Source organism: Cygnus olor, chromosome 3, assembly GCF_009769625.2.
Source record: "Cygnus olor isolate bCygOlo1 chromosome 3, bCygOlo1.pri.v2, whole genome shotgun sequence".
NCBI classification, from domain to species: domain Eukaryota; kingdom Metazoa; phylum Chordata; class Aves; order Anseriformes; family Anatidae; genus Cygnus; species Cygnus olor.
This window is the reverse complement of record NC_049171.1, coordinates 59659670-59672347: the sequence shown is the minus strand read 5'-3', so window position 1 is coordinate 59672347 and position 12678 is coordinate 59659670.

Genomic DNA, 12678 nt, shown 5'->3' with positions numbered 1-12678 from the left:
AGGGGGGAAGTCAGCACCGCAGTGTTCACACACAGGCTCCTGTATCTGTTGGAAAGAGGAGCCCACAAAGCCTTAATTGCTCGTTAAGAAGTTTGGTGCTCTTAATTTTCAATCTTCTTTAGGCAGAAAGTGTTATGGTGGCGTGTTGTTTTCTTTGTTGTTGTTGTTGTTGTTTTGTTTTGCTTAGCATGCCCATTTTGGGGGGCATAAATATTCATTTTTAAGCTGCTCTTAACAGAGCTCCTCTCTGTCTTTTCCCTCTTGTGCATACTTGCTCTCTTAACTATACAAAATGCAATTTCCAAGTATTTAAAAAAAGTTTTGATACCTGTTAAGAACCCAGTAAAACATCTGGATACAACATGTATGAGTCAATGTTTTTAGAACAAAGATTTTGGCTGTTCCAAATTATCCATCAATATCTGTCAGATTAGCAAGGCCAAAGAAATGCAATCAAAGCACTCTCCATTTTGCTGAAGGAACCTGGTAAGAATAGTTCCTTTGTAGTTATCTAAACCACACACCAGGGGTGCCTTTCTGTTCTTTCCTGCTTTTTTAAAGAAGTGAAAATCACAGGGGCAGACAGCTTTGTAAAGGCTTTGTGGGGGGTTTTTGGTTGTTTTGTGGTTTTCTTGTTTGTTTGTTTTCCTGCACCTTCCCCCTTGGAAATCGTTCTTGATAATCAGCAGGGTACACGATATTGCCAAACTAGTTTCATATCCAAGAGCCTTCTTAAGTCACCCTCACACCCACTGTGCATATAGTCAGCAAATGTTTGATGTCAGAGATAGGGGTGGATTTTGGGCATCCAAAATAGTTTGAAACCACGAAACAATATTTAATCTTGGGAAGAAAAGGGTCAAGAGATAGGGCAAAGGGATAAAAGTGCATTATCTGTCAGCAGATGTTTGAAACATCAAATGGTCTTGTAGCTGATCACTGTTTGGGGCTGTTTCAAGGATTGGTTGTGCTGCTCAGAGTCGTGTTTGGAAAAGACTTGCTTTGCTTTTTTTAGTCCTGGTTGAACCTATTGGATGCTTTCAGGAGCAGGAGGTTAGTGAGAGAGGAAAGAGCAGAGGCCTCTTGTTTTGCTGTGCATCAACTTTTGATGACTTTGTTTCTTACGATACCTGCAGTGGTAAGTGATGCTTAAGAGAATAGCATGCAGCTTTCCTTTCAGTTTGTAATTAAGTCCAAGCATCTCACGCAAAGCTGTTTTGGGGTGAGGAGTAATTATTCTCTGATGAGGTGCCCACCTGCAGAGCTGTTCTTGATGCTATTGCAATGTAAAATTGCAAGAATAAATACCTGAAACTGATCAGCTTTCAGGCATCTTTGTCCTTGTAGGTGTCTCCCTCTGATGTTGCTCCTGAAGCTGCAGCAACTTCTAGAACTGAAGAATGCAGATAATAAGGCTTTCGCTTAGTTCTTTGCGTGCCCTGAACACATTCAGTGATCAAGGAAGCCAAGTGTTTGCATAACAGTAAGGAACTCTACAAACCCAGAAATAACCAGAAAAAAAGTCACAGAATGTTCATTTTTGAAAGATGTGTTGTATTCCCTCAAGTAGAACATCGTGAGAGCGCTAAATGATGCCATAGCTTGCTATTTATACAATTGCTAGTGTATTTTTCCCACTGGCGATTTTGGATGTCTAGGCTTGAACACAGCTGCAGTGATTTTGCTCCTGTTCCAAATATTGGAAGGTAGTAAGGGCAAGGAAAAGTATCACACTTACTGATATTTCTTAGAATACTCTGAACAGCAAATACTCAAAGTGTTTGCTCTTTAATAAGCATGTCTCTGTCCACAAATACAGTGCTTTTCTGCTACTGCTGATATTTTTCTGATTTAAGAAAAAAAATAGATTAAAAGGCTTGTTAGCGCAAGACAATGAATCAGATTGCAGCTTTGTTTTTATTAACATAACATTTTCAAACATGCCTTGCAAAAAGAGGGGGAGAGCGGGATAAGTTGCTAGCAGCATTATTCAGTTTTCCTTCCCCCCACCCCCCTCCAATGTTTTTCAAGATTCATCCTGGACTGGTTTCTGAAGAAGTTTTCCTTTATTTAATGTTTAAGCAGAAGATATTTGCTCTTTGGCAATGCAGACTGAAGCCTGAAGAATATTCCTGTAGTAACAAGGGTGGGAAGGAGCAGGCAAACTGAATAATCCAAGAAGTCTGAATGATAATACACCTTCCTGCATTCACTCAAAAACCTGCTGAAGCTGCTATTACTGCAATTGCCAAGCTCATGAGAGGATTCGGCTATACTCGAGACCCATGGTGAGTGCTTCAGCTACAACTGCAGCTGCTCCTGAGTCCTGCCCACCAGCTGGACCTTTGTCTGAGAGGTGAGTGGGGACAAGCACAGCATCTCCTCTGTTCTAGGGGAGAACATTAGCCTTGTGGAGAGGGTAGTTAAATATATTTCCTACCATCTGCATCGTGCGTGCTCCCACCTACTCTCACATAAGCCCGAATGTTCTCTCTGCAGAGAAAGAACTGAAAACCCCAAATTAGGTTCCTGGAAGCCAGCAAAATGAAAGAATTAGACCTCACTTTTCTTTCTCTTCAAGAACTGTCCTGCTAAGTGTCACCGAAATAGCAAGAAATATCATTGTCTGGTATGCTGCTGTTCCTTGACAGATCTTCTTCAACCAGATAAAGAATAAATATAATCTTGGAGAATAGCCACTGTGTTGTCAGTGAGAATTAGGCTGAAGAAGCTTGGAAGATTAGAAATGCTTATTAAAAAGTAGGTTTAAACTGCCTTTGTAAGGTGCTAAAAACAAGTTAAATCTTTTCTATTTGTTGTCATCCTCAGTTTTGATGTCTTCAGCAAATCATTCTTTATTTAAAATAATAAAAAGAGAATTTTAGATGGAGAAGACTAGAGCATTTGTCCCTGATCTGCATGATTTCTATTAGTGTATAAATCTGTCTGTAACTCTCCAAGTGGAGAATTGTGAATCTTCAAGCTTTACAGGGGTTGTCTCTGCAGCTATTCTTTCACACCAACTATCCTTTCACACAGTTTTTTTGTGTTTTTTTTTTTTTTTTTTTTTTTTTACTGCTGCAGACCCACAATGGTATCCCTAGAAAAGGGCAGGCTGGCACCACAGTGGCCAGACAGAAATACAGGGTGTAATTAATTTTCAAGTTTCAAAGCAAAAGTGGATTTTTTCTTTAAAGGATGAAATTTTATTAAATACTAGTCACTTCAAGAGGAATGGATGTGTGCCTCTCTCTATGCCTGAATGAGCTGGAACTCAGGGAAGTGTCTCTTTTGCAGCCTGGTCAGCCATCACGTGCTGGGGCAAGATATGATAGTTATTTAGGTTCTACTGATTGCAAATGGGAATATGGTTGAGTGTTCGAGCGTCTGAACAATCTGAAATTACAGTGAGAAAATATACATAAAAGTCTCTTGCCAATAATCACTCTTAATAGTTGCTTTGCAGATGGGTGTTGGAATAGCTCTTTTGAGAATCTGTGGTGCCTTGAGATGAATGAAGAATAATTTGTTTTGTATTTCTTTTGTAGAAGTTTCTTTTGTGGTTTTGGTATCTGGGTGTTTCAATAAAAGGTGGAAATCACCATCTCCTAATTAAAAACATATTTGTAATATAAAATGTATTTTGAAATATACAAATTTACTTTCAGTTTCATATAAATTGAGGGTAGTAGATTATATGTTTAGATGTATCCAGAAAAAACAACCAAACAAAAAATATGACTTGCATAAGAAGCATAAGATTTCTTTCATTGCTTGTTGCAATAACTTTAGACAAGCAACATTTGGAAAGACGTGCTGTTTCAATATGATTTTTATAACTCTTGGTTTGTGACAGATTGTGACAGAGGGGGCAGACAATGACTGAGACCCAACTTTTCACTGTTCCCGCTTTCATCTGGAAGCCCATGAAGGTCCTGCCCATCCTGTTCTTTTTGAAAATAAGGTCAATTATGTTGACTACTCTGCAAATCCAGTAGATCAATAGTAGGAGAAAACATTTCATTCACTCAGTTTCAAAATCATTCAGTGATGGATCATTTTGACATGATCAATTCAGTAACTTCCATGAACTTCTCAACCAGTCATAGCCTTGACCTCACTGTAGATCTTCTCAGTGAAAAAGATAATTCATTCAGTTTCTTCTGGCAGACACAGGAGTGAGGCTGTTGGTGGGATTTGTTGTTGTTGTTTGTTTTTATCCCTACAGCTCTAATTTTATGGTGGATTTGCACCTGAAACCAACAAGTGCCCAGTAAACCAAGAAATGCCTTGCAATTCCACCCTCCAGGCCTGTGTCTGTCGTTGTCCTTGCCCATTTTCTTCTGAACAATGCCAGGACAGCAGAATTTTGACCTAAAGTTTCTCTTTTCCCCCAGATGTAAGAAATCCATAAAACCTCTAGCCGGCTGTAGATCTCTGGATTTTCAGTAGAACTACCAAACCTCGTGGGTTTGGTTGTGGGTTTTTTGTTTTTTTTTTTTTCTTTTTTTTTGAAAAGTGATTCATCCGTTTACACACACAGCTCTGGATGAAAGGCTAAAGGAATATTTGTTAAACCATTCACATATGCTCATAGACTAGAAGAGCTCTGAAATAAATACTGCATAAAGACCACAAGACTAAAAGAAAGTAAGAAAAATATTTGAGGGTAGGATGAAGTAGAGGAGACAAAAAGGGATCATTCTATAGCTTGTACTATTGAGAAGAACAGAAATAAATACGACAACTGCAGGTCTGAGAAACTGCATGCAACTGCAGAGGACTGTACTGAAAACACTGTGCAACATTGTTCTGTGCAATAGATGGTGGCTGACTCTCACCCAATACAGATGACTCAAATTTTGAAAATTGCTCTACTATGAATAGCTTTCTAAAGCTATCCTTTTCGACAGCCAGAAAATCTATCTTTGCTCTTCTTGTTTTACCGCTCTGGGAGGAAGAAAGCAGGAGCTGCTCTGCATGTTGTGCTTCATTTGTATCCTAAGGCTTCAATAATCTGGTGAAATCATTTTAGTTATGAGTTTAGGGACATGTTCCGATCATTGAACTTTTTTTGGCTTCCCAATTATGTTGTTTTCTTGGGTGGTTGTGTTCTCAGTGAAAACATGAGGAGCAGTGGAACAGGGGCAAAATATGTTTGCAAGGCTTCTAAGAAGTTAAGGGGACCAAAATAACTGCATTGTAGTGATGTCAAGAAATCTGAGATACAGAGGCATAATTCAGTCTGGCTATGCATGAGTTACCGTGAAAAAAGTATATATACCATCCTCAAAATTTAGACATTTAGCAAGTCAGATGCTTTATTAAATCAGATTCAGAATTTCAAGTGGCATAAATATATTTCATTTGAGAGCGTCCCGTGACTCAGATTCAACTTGCTATCAACCAGAACCCCCCAGATCCCTTTCTGCAGGGCTGCTTTCCAGGCTGTTATCACCCAGCTTGTACCTACAGCTAGGGTTGCCCCTTCCCAGATTCAGAATGTGACTCTTGCTCTTGTTATGGCTGGTAATTGCCTACATCTCTAATTTGCCAAGATTTTTTAAATATAATATCTGCAATACTCCTATGCTGTTCTGTTGGGATGTTTCTAGCAAAAGCCCTGCCCCAAACTGTGTCCTCTACTTGAAACATTGGCAAGACTGATTTTTGAAACATATGTTCAAAATGCTACTGCAGGTACTGAAGATGTACCACGCTTACCAGATGTGCTGCTCTTGCAAGTATTTAAGGCCTCCTTGGCATCAGTCTAGTGGCTAGGCCTTCCGAAACCTCAAATTTGGGCTGGTTGTCGATAGTTTCTCTTGAGGAAAAAGGGAGGAAGCTCCTCAGCTTGTGACCTTTCCAAAAATGTAGCAGTAATGGTTTCTACGTATGATGAAGGAAGAAGAAATGGTGACAACTTGTCCCATGTAATACCACAGTGATATGAAGATATGAAATCCTATTCTCAATGGGTTTCAAAGCACCCAGCCAGCATGTGGAGCTATGGACTGGCTGAAGAAATTACTGGAAGCAGTAAGGAGACAGGCTGCCTGTCCATGGCTATCTGGATGCCCTTCTGAAGGGAGACTGCTCTCGGGACTCCTTGCTGGGGCTCTTTCACCCCAAATAAATCATGGGACTAGAAGAGCAGATAGCAGCATGAGTCTGTAGCCCTGAGGTTAGGGCCCACACCTAGGAGGAGAAAGAATCCTAGGTTTCAGTTTTTCCTGGTTAGGCTTTGCAGTATAGATATGTAGAAGACCTTTTGATGAGTTTTTAACAAATTTAGCCCAGAAATTTTTAACAAAGGCAAAAAGTACAATATTATCCTGCACTTTAGTCACAACAACCCCATGCAACACTATAGGCTTGGGGCAGAGTGGCTGGAAAGCTGTCCAGAGGAAAAGGATCTGAGGATGTTGGTCAATGCTCACCTGAACATGAGCCAGCCGTGTGTGCAGGTGGCCAGGAAGGCCAACGGCATCCTGGCTGGTATCAGGAGTAGTGTAGCCAGCAGGACCAGGAGGTGATAGTCGCCCTGTACTCTGCTCTGGTGAGGCCACACCTCGAGTACTATGTTCAATTTTGGGTCCCTCACTACAAGAAGGACATCAAGGCCCTGGAGCATGTCCAGAGAAGGGCTACGAAGCTGGTGAAGGGCCTGGAACACAAGTCCTGTGAGGAGCGGCTGAGGGAACTGGGGTTGTTCAGTCTGGAGAAGAGGAGGCTCAGGGGAAACCTTATTGCTCTCTACAACTGCCTGAAAGGAAGGTGTGGGGAGCTGGGGGTCGGCCTCTTCTCACAGATAACTAGTGATAGGACTACAGGGAATGGCCTCAAGTTGCACCAGGGGAGGTTTAGGTTGGAAACTAGGAGACATTTCTTCTCAGAAAGAGCAGTCAGGCATTGGAATGGGTTGCTCAGGGAGGTGGTGGCGTCACCATGCCTGGGGGTGTTCAAGGAAAGGTTGGACGTGGTGCTTAGGGACGTGGTTTAGTGGGTGACGTTGGTGGTAGGGTGAAAGTTGGTCCAGATGATCTTGGAGGTCTTTTCCAACCTTAATGATTCTATAAAACCATTTGTTTGATCAAGAATTTCTAAACTCTACAGAAAAAAAAGAAAATGTATGGGACATTTAAATTAATGTGGGACAGGAGAATGCAAATTTAACAATGTTTAACACAGCCTCTAGCACAAGTTGTTTTTAAGAGCATTTTGTTTTATGACTTTTTTTCCTACTTATCCAGGATTGTAATATTTTCTGTGGATATGCATTACAGAATACTTCCCACTGTGCTGAGTAGTACTTAATGACTAGTAGTCATCAGAGCGCCAGTAGTACTGATTTGCTTTTAATGGGTGCCAAAGTACCTTGAGTGTTTACTTGAAGATGCTGTGAGCAATGGGATGAAATAGATTTAGCAGGATGGCACAAGGCTGGGACTAGTCTGGGCTCATGCAAAGGTGTTGTGTCAGATGAGAATACAGAGGTGACAACTGCACCTCAGAACTGTGCTGCTTCCACAGTTGTGATGGGGAAAATATTTATTAAAAATAAATAAATAAATAAACCCTGCTTGAAACTCAGGCAGCAGAATAGTGATAGAGCCTGAAAAGCTGTGGGCATTCCTATCTTGGTTGTCTTTTCCCTCAAAACTCAGTGCAACCTGGACAATCTACAAAGCCATCAGGCTTTGATGACATTTTTTCCCCAAGCTGTAAGAGACCAGACTGGTGATAGAAAGGCTGGGGAGAAAGGCCCAAGATCTTCAGCCCAAGATGTCTAAACAATTGCTAGAAAATCTTCATGGTTTTTGTTTGTTTTGGTGGTTTTTGTTTGTTTTTACATCATCAGTCCTAATGAAAATTTGCTAGAAGAACAAGCAAGTAATTGTGGATTATTATTTTTTTTTTTTTTTTTTTCAAATAGTGGTGATGTACTTCACAGAGAAATCTCTGAGAAGAGGCTGTGAGCATGTAAACAGGCAATTTTCAGGGAAGTTTGGGTTGGGAATGTAACCTCCCATCCTACCAGGGCCTTGGAGTACACGTAACAAGGATATGGTGTTAAAATAATTGAGAAGCTCCTGAAGAATGTTGAGGAGTTAAACTCTGATCTGTGCTTAGCACTACAAAATTACAGTTCTGTGCTGATGAACCAAAGTTCATTACTCACAGATCATCTGTTCAATGTAAAGCTGAGAGCCTGGCTGTTGTGATGTCAGGCTTATAGGAATAGGGAGAGATGAATGAAGCTAAACAAAAAGCCATTGTGATTTAAAGTCTATGAAATGCCACTACTTACTGAAAATTACACATTGTGCAATGAGTCTGGAAAGAAGGGTTTGACAGCAGCACTGATATCACATGAGACTTCTGAGGTTGTGGCCACAGATGGATGTGTACGGTGACCGCCTCTTTCAGCTCCCACAAAGGCTCTGAGGAGGAGCAGTGAAGTCATGGCTTCCTTGAGGAGCTCTGCTTCCAAAGCAGAGCTGCTGTGGGTCCAGGTGTGGGAGCTCCAGAGCATTGCACTGCCAGAACAACTCATGGTCTGCTGGCAGTAGTGGTATTGGTGTTTTAAAGAAGGCTTGTAAAACACTGAGAGGGCAAAGGGCAACAAAAGCCTTGCTTTGATCAAGAATAGTGTATCACTGTCTTCAAAATGCTGTACCATAAAGAAATCTTGGACAGTGGAAGAATTCTGCTTGCAAGGCATTCCACAGGCAATAGCAACACCAAAGTCAGCTGCTTGAAATCTTTGCACCTAAGTGGAGCAGGCACACAGTTAGTTAATAAAGCAGCCCTTTGCAAAAATGCAGTTTGGGGATGCCTTTTACCTTCCCTCCATTAGGAGGGAGATTTGAGAAGACTGACTTGTGCACATGTATTCCCACATCCAGACTGCACAAAAGGCACTGCTCTGATATCTGCACAGTTATTAGTTTGCGTGTGCAATCAGAATAAATGTCTCCCTCACCCAGCACCCAACGTGCCCCCCGCAGCTGCTGGCTCTGCTAAAGTAACACTCCTGCATATTTACAGCTTGCAGCCTGGCCAGCTCTAAGACCAAAGCCTGCAGGAATGGGGATTAGAGCTGTTTTTCTATCTGTATGCCTTTCTGCCAGACTCTTTGGGACTGGGTGAAGGGCAGGCCCTGCTTTGGCACTTCTGTGGGGCCTTTCCCTGCTTTCTTCCACCCCTAACCATGAAGCGACCACACAACCTGACCTGAAGTAAATTTAGCAATCAAGTCGTGTTGATCTTCATAATTAAAAGTAAATGTTTTCATAAAATATTTTTTTCCTGGAAGTTTAAAGCAAGCTTAGTTATGGGAAGGGGTAGTTTCTTTTTCCCGCAACCCAGCAATGTTTTGGCATAATGGGATAATCTATGATATTTTGTTAATGTCATGGACTTATGACTAATACAAAAGGAATTAGAGCCTCAGTTAAAATAAAAGCCAGCAAACAGGCAGCTGCTTCTGCTGATCTTTGTGATGACTTTCACACTCGCTCAGTTTACCACACCTAGAGTCATCTGAGAGGATATAAAGCAGACAAGGACCCATATTCATACCACCAGCAGAAAGTGTTCAATACAGCTCCACCCAGGAGTCCCTGCAAATGGTCTGTGGATGTCGTGTCCAGCTGGTACAGCCGCATGTAGAAAGATTGCTTATATAAGTATGTGTTTCGTGCTTTGGTCTCATGGGTGTATTTGCAAACCTGTCATCAATGAAAATTGAAATAATATGCATGTGTGCTTTGGATTGGTATGGTGTGCTACAAGCAATGATTTGTTCTGTTTTGTTTGGAAGAGTAACTGTGCTGAAGTGAGCACTAACTTGAAAATGTTTCTGCCTATGGACATCAGACGGCTGAAAATCTTTACAGTTAGTATTCGTATGGGGGCATTTGACAGCTATTTTTTTCCTGATATTTAAAAGAACCATCTGAGATCCACTGTGGTATAGACAGAAACTTTCTCAAAAAGTCTAGAAATCTTTTAATGATACTTATTCTTTCTTCTGCAACATTTTCAGAAATGTTGCATAACATCTCTGAAAAAACAGCAAAGATTCAAAAATAATACGTACTGATGACACTGTATCCTTAACATAGCTATAGTATAAAAGAATAACAATGTAAATTTATAAATAATTCTGTTTAAAGTAAGACATAAATGACCAAGCCTATTTTACTAGACAGGACATTGCCTTATAGTCCTAAACCACCTGGTGCAGACCTCTGTCTAAACAGCTTTACACTTTACTCTGAAGTAAGTGGTCACACTGCAAGGAGATTACAGGACTTCCTCACACAAATATGGGGCAGAGCTATATAACAGACAGGTGGGGTCAAAACAATAATGAGGTAGGCTAGCTTAAAGGATTTTAAATGCAATATTTTTTTTTTTCAGGGGCTAGTGGGTAGTTAGGGAAATAAAATGAGGACCACAAGCAGCATAGAAATGGAAGGGAGAGTTGGGATAACAGTGGTAACTCCTGACTAGGAAAGTGATGGTGAGTAGCTGGGACTTGACTGGTGCAGTAACCTTTTTACCCAGCTTAGATTCAGTAAGAACAGGACATGCAGCAGCCCAAAACCCAAGACCTTCAATAAGTATTACAGTAATCATTTGTATATTTTCAATTTCTTAAATATCTTTTCAGTACATGGACCCTGGAACAGGGGACATAGCATTGCAATGCTTGCCTCCTTCACTGGTGGCACAGCCAGTTCTTCTCTCTGTTGTTTCATGCTGGGAGTTCATGCTCTGTAGGTTGTTTAGCAAGACGCCACAGACTCTTTCAGCATCACTGCTTTCAGGGTACTTTTTCTATCATATGTCTCTGACTTTCTTTCTACGCTTGATGTTATGGTCTTGCATTCTTGTGTTCCTTGTTCAGGTATGCTGTGTGTCCCCTCAAGTTCGTGTTCCATTGCTAATGTCCAGAGGTGATGTCATTTGTTTATTTTAAGGATTTTAATTATGTTGCTTTCTGTCATATTCCTTTCACTTTTCTAGTAACTGTGATTGTCTTTCTAGTTGTGAAACTTGACAAAAGTACCAGTGATAAGCAACTCAAAAAAGTCTAAGTGGAAAATCCTGATGTTTTAAAGATCACCATGTTTAAATGCCATCTTTTGGAAGTCTAACAATAAATATACCTTCAAATCAGCAAGCAAGCAACTCATTCCCCAGTTTGTGTATACCTCATACACTTTATTTATAAATTCTGTTTAATCACAACTTCATTCATTACTTAAACACAAGCCATCTTGTGCATGTGTAAATGTTTGGGAAGCAGGGGGAAAGGGGAGCTGTTATTTCTAAAAGCGAAATGTATTGCATCTGTTCTGAGTTAAAATAAATAAATAAATAAGAAAAGAAACAGCTCAGCAGTGTGCTTGAAATTTTTAGAAATGGGTATTTTTCATCTAGGAATGTTTTCCTTCTAAAAAGCAAGGTTAGTTCTGTTTGTGTTTGGAGATTTACCAGTGACTTCAATGGAAAGAAGATAGTGTTCAATGCTTTGCTGTGTTGAAGAATTCTGGAAACTTTTATGTGATGGAGCAATTGCGTGACAATCTTCAGAATTCATTGGGAGGACAGATGCTACCATTGTTGTCCAAAGGATGCAGTACATTTGGCATCCTCTTTCTGCTACATTTTTCTTTCTTGTGGGTATTTATAGCTTCAACAAGCTATTCAGCCCATTTGCACAGAGGGTTGCGAATAGTTGCCCATTTGCACATGGGGTTGTGCTCCACTTCTGCAGAACAAAGTATTTCCTCAAAGGCAAGGAGTCCCACCTCCCATTCTCCTTCTGTTTTGTTTTTGTGCTGCTAATTTTTACATTAAAAATAAGAGAGAGAAATTAAAGTTATGCCTTCTGTATTTATCTGTCCAATTAGGAAATAGTGGAGATTGTCCATTTAGCTTTAGAAAAATGGGTGTCTATCGAGCTTTGTCAAAGCTACGCAACAGGTAGGGACTTCAACTTCTTATAAAAGTCATACAGGTTGAAAAAAGATATCCACCCATTGTTTCATGAACTATACTAACAGGGAGAGCAAGGCAGCGAAGGCTAGGGACCAAGAAGGGCCTTTCTCCCCTCCAGGAGCGGCTGTGTTGGCTTCCAGTCAGTCAAATAAATGTATGAGGTTCAGAACAGCAGTTATGGCCTTAAATTGCCTCCATGAAGATTAGCCTCCTAGCAGAGCTGTCTAATGGGATGCGTGGTGATGGGTCACAGTCACAGTGAAGTGAGAAGGAAAGAGGAGAACGGAAATAAATCTGCACTGAAGGACATCCTGAAGGGTAGGCTGGACAGACACCTCTCAGGTCTGGCACAGGTAAAAGCTGCTCTTGCCCTGCACTAAGAGCTTGGCTGAGATGGTCTCTCAAAGTTAATTCCAACCTAGTGAGTGTGCTACTCTAACAAACATTTCGATTTTGATTTTGGTTAGCCTGCCTTCAGGGAAAAAAAAAAATCCACAGGACACCTTCAGACTGATAATTATTTGACAACCCACTTTTTTTTTTTTTTTAGTAAAAAAAGCTGTTATTAAAGTTATTAACCAATTAACATATACTCTGTCTCTCAAAAACATAGTATTATGTGGAGATAGCAACAATTTAATTAGCCAATAAAATATGTGAAAA